General features: G+C 34.4%; 1 pseudogene; it reads right to left on the bottom strand.

Annotated features, from left to right (window-relative positions):
- Positions 1 to 2,925: 2,925 nt before the first annotated feature.
- LOC149220555 (endo-1,4-beta-xylanase 3 pseudogene) lies at positions 2,926 to 3,333 on the bottom strand (annotated as a pseudogene).
- Between the last annotated feature and the right edge of the window lie 1,768 nt (positions 3,334 to 5,101).

Raw genomic sequence — 5,101 nt, 5'->3', positions numbered from 1 at the left:
GAAAAATATTCTAATATGTTCCCCGAAAACGATGCCAGAAAGATGTTGTGGGTAAATCTTGCACCCGCCGCACAAGTGCAGCAGGAGACAAAGAAAGCTCCCTAGAGACAGCCACTGGGTTCATTGTAGACAAGTTCCTAGGACATCTTAAATAGAGGAGTGCTTGTGAGGTTATATTGTATGGGGGTTACAACACTCCAATTGTCACGTAAAATAAAAAAGGAAATAGGAGGGGCTTGGTTCAATAAGCTTTCAAAGAGGAAGATTCAGGCCAACTCATGGATCCAAATGTTAGGGGGTATTTGGGCAATCTCAAAGAGAAATGAATTCTCCTTCTGGTGGCCGAAACACGAAAATGAGATAGCTTAAACTGAATTTGTATTGATGGTGGAGAGGAGGAAAGGAGGGAGAGAAAAAGATACATAGGGTTGTAACAAATAGAATCATAGGCATCAATGTTCCAACAGAAAGGGGAATTAAATGAATAGGGATGTAAGAAACACATAATCCTAAGCCATGGTTTTACAATGAGATGATAGAAATAGAGGAGCAAAAGAAGGTTTCAGATCAAACATAACATGGGTATCGTTCTCTGCAAAGAAGCTAAGATAAATCCATAGATTGAAGAGGAACCAACTGCTTTCATTACACTATTTCAAAGAAAGAAAAACACAGGTGCAATGAGGTTACCAAGAGGAACTTGTTGCGCATTAATCATACTTGGAATCAACAAGGAAACACCATTTATCCCAAAGGGCCTAATAACTAGTTCATACACTCAGCCATGATACCAGTGAAGTCCCATAAAAACATATTGAACCAAAATGGCAACACAGAGTTTAGCCCTCTCGGGTCTGAGAATCCGGAACCTTTCTATTATGTTTCATCCCCCTATTTATAAGAATAGGGGGAAATATTTGAATTACAATCAAAATATTTGAGCCTGAGCCCCAGCTATCATGCTAGACTAGCTATCTCAGCTTTTTCAGGCTCTGCTATCACCTACCTAAGATTACAACAGGGATCGAATACATTTCTTGGAAAAATACAGAAATAAATGATCAAAGAAAGAAAGTCCAAAGAGGAAGGAGGAGGTGTCCCATTGCTGCTTCAGTGGAGGCCTTGGATGGAGCCACATCCTTGTGTTTTCATGCTTCTCTCTTCTATTAAGGTGTTTTACTGCTGCATCGACCGACTTCTGTCAATTCTGCCTTAACTGCCTGAGTGAGTTGTTCCGTGGAGAAGTGATGGAGTGTTTCTGGGTAGTGCTACGCTATGCAGATGAGTGAGGCTCCATGCCGAGGCATTAAGTCTCCGTAGAGACCTCCCATATTGTCATTTATGCACTGCCCCCCATCTTCATTCAATACCAGAGCTGCAAACCCATACGTCCTTTAAAACCATTGCATAACACTATCAAAGCACCACAATCGCGGGTCCTTAATGTTTAAAACAAATGAATTGGTGAGCACTTTTAATTTCCCCTTTAGCCCCCTTATCACAACCCCTTTTGTAACTTCTCGCATATGATCGGGGCTTGGAACCAAGGGCTGAGCCATTTGGGCTCTAAGGATTTCAATGGCTACGCAAGGGGCCTTATTTCCTTTGTTAATCAGAATCTTGCATCCCGGTGTTGAATGCAATTTTCGTTAGGCTTTCCTCCTGGACAACTGCGATCACCGATACACGAGATTGGGCCCACCTAGGACATCGCAATCGCAACACGGGGAGGGTGGCTCTTTACCCTTTTCCATAACAAAGGCCGATTGGTCTGGACATGAAAACCTTATCAAATGGATCACACTACGTTATCGCATCCGAGGGCCCCTTTCCTTATCGCAATCATAACCGGGAAGGAGTTTCGGCGGAAGAGAAAGATTTATATTGGGCAATCATCGATTGCTGATTGCAATGGGTGACGTCATTACTGCCACGTGTCACCCTGTGAGTGGTGACACGTGGCACCCAAAAATGGCCCCATCTCACTCCTGAAAATGTTGAAACTAGGTGACACGTGTCCCCGTATGGCCATGTCAGCTTTGAGGTCCAATTAGGGGCCGCCATGTGCCCCCTTGGAGGAGAGAAAAAAAGGCCTGCTCGGCCTTGTTTTCGCATACATTTCCTTTGCAAATGATTTTTTGGCCTTCTCGACGATGCACTATTGTATCACAAGATTGGCAGTTTACAGGTCTTTTAAGTTTCGGAACCCCGCTGATATGCTATTGCGATGGACCTCCCAGGTCCTGATTGCGATTTTTTCCTTAGACTTGGCCATTTTTCTTGGTTTGCTCGTCTTTTCGAAGGTAGACTTTAAAATGCCTTAACTTCTACTCTAGGAGCCCATTTTTAGACTTCCATATATCGTTAGAAAGCTCTTTCCAAGAACTATGCAATGAAGAGGGAACGATTAAGCTCTAATAGCTTCTGTGGCTCAAAATTTGGCATCAAACATTACTGCTATTTGGCTTTTGAAGCAAGTGATGACCTGTGAAGCAGTGAGTGACAACATAGTTTATGCAATAGATTTACAAGTTTTTTATTTTACTATTCATCTTGTTTTCTTCCTATTTCTTTGTTTGCATTATGATAGACCAACCATACCATTACTTTCAAAATGAAAATATAAAGCCATATAGATACTCGATTTACGTAAAATAATGAGTAATTATAAATTTGAAACCCCTCGTGAAATGCAAAAGGCTATATTTATGACAATGAATATACATACATGGATAAGTGAACCAATTGCCCCTTGCATAATAGTTTTACAAAGCAGTTGCCAATGACCCTATTAAGAGACCATGTTCAATCATTTTTTTAACTGTATACATAGTTGCAGATAAGAATCATATGAAATACATAAACACACTACCAACTTATGACTTACATGATTTTCCATAATAAAGAGATAGATAGAAAAAATGATTACAAACAAATCTCTACCACAACACGAGAATCACCCTTGTCAATAATGAAAGTCAATTTGATCTCTCTGGAATGTATTGAAGCTTCCACTTCATAGATCCCATGAAAGCCTCTAAATTTAAACTGACCTTCACGATTTGTATGGCTCTTTAAATTTGTTGTCCATTCTTTCTTCACACAAATGAATATCTTTCCCGCTTCATTGGGTGTCCCATCCCAGTCATCAAGATAAAGGCATCCATGCTTCCTGGACATGAGTTCCCAAAAACCCCATAACATAATACCTTCAACTGTTGGGTGTGAAAAAGCTTGACAAAGCATAACCTCCAAGTCATTTTCTCTCACAAATTCATTCGTCGAGTAAACATCAATCTCTGTAAACCAAATGGGCAACCTTAAAATAGACATTGTGTTCAAAACAATGTGTACAATGGAACCAATAGAGTAGGTCATATGTCCCTGTATCTCTAACCCCCAACTGGTGCTCCTCGTTCCTCAAGATCCATGATTTGATTAATATAGTTCTCTTGATCTGACATTGGAACCATCTTCTACATTGTAGACATTAAAAAAAAAGTTGCAAATGGGTCAAGTTGATGAGCCATTTTGAACATATATAACCAGATATCCTTACCTATTTTATCTCGGTAGAATCGTCCATGAAGCATCCCATTCTTTACATTGTAATGTTGGAATTTACTACGATACCTTGAAAGTGGATCATAGATGTGTTTTTGGATGGCTACATGTAGGTCATTCTGATTCAATTCTTTGACCCATTGTTGCACAATGTTGATGTCTTCCCAAAAGAAGCAGTGTCCTCTGGTATGGATACCATGGAACTTACAAAAGTCAAGGAGCTCATCTGAATCTTGTAATTATAGTTCTTTTGTTAGATTTTAAGCTTCTGTGGAAGTTTTTTGTAGTTTCATGATCCAGATTATCCACAGTTTTCAGTTCATTCTGCCAACGTTTCAAACCCCAAAGGGGGGGTCCATTATCAGGAAAAATCAGAAAGAATATGATTGAAAAATTATTGAGAGAAGAGAGCCTTGCGACCTAGATATAAATAAACCAAGAACCCTAACTTTTATAAAGGCCGACACATGATTCCTAATATTATTAATAATTATTTTATTTTCATTTATTATTTTCCTTTATAATAATTACAAAAATTTTTAAAAACTTTAATTCCTTATTAGTCTAATTAATTAATTCTTTTTTAATTAAATAATTTACATTAAATTATTTTAACCTTCCTTTAATTAATCAATTATTGATTAATCAATTAATTAATTAATTAATTAATTTTTTATTTTTTATTTTTATTTTTATTTTATTTGATTAATAAATTGATTAATTAATAAATTTTGTTTTTAATTAATAAACAAATTTGATTTTAATCAATTAATAAGACCCTATTAAATTTAATTAAAATCCAATTAAAATTGTTAAAGAAATTAATTTATAAAACTAAAGCTTTAATTCTTATTACATTTAATTTTTTTTTTATTTGATTAAAAATATTATTTCATTTAAAAAAAATTTATTTCATTTGAATTTTATTTGATTAAAAATTTTTATTTGATTAAATTTTTTTATTTCAATATCTTTCTCTAAAATTAATAGATTAAATCAAATTAATTTATTAATTTAAATTGTTTAATTGATTTTGATTTTTGAATTTATTTAAAATCAATAAATTCATGCTACATCCTAATGTTTTTTAATTTAATATAATTCTAAATTATCTATTGATTAATATTTATTCAATTAAAATCTTAATTACATCTTATTTATTAATTAAATTTTTATTTATTAATTAAATTTTTATAATCAAAGTTATTTTTCAGAAATTTATTAATCATTTGATTGTTAATTTCAAATTTTATTTTAATTATTTTATTAAGAATTAAATTATTAATTTAATTTAATTTAATTAATATAATTAATTAATTAAATTAAATTAATTACATTAAATTAAATTAATTAGATTAATTTGTTTTAATTGATTTAATTAATTAATTAAACTTCTGAAATGAAAGACCCTTATTTCCGATCTTAAGCTTCCAAGGGTGGGGGGGGTTTATTTGCTTGATCAGAGGAAGCCAATTTCCACTGATTTCACTCCCATTGTCCCTGTTGAGGTTCTGAGGAAATTTCATAATTTCAATGG

This window comes from Pinus tabuliformis, chromosome Q, assembly GCF_031772625.1.
Source record: "Pinus tabuliformis cultivar Carrire ecotype Pingquan chromosome Q, CPIR1, whole genome shotgun sequence".
Taxonomy (NCBI): Eukaryota; Viridiplantae; Streptophyta; class Pinopsida; order Pinales; family Pinaceae; genus Pinus; species Pinus tabuliformis.
This window is presented reverse-complemented; position numbering and strand designations above follow the sequence as displayed.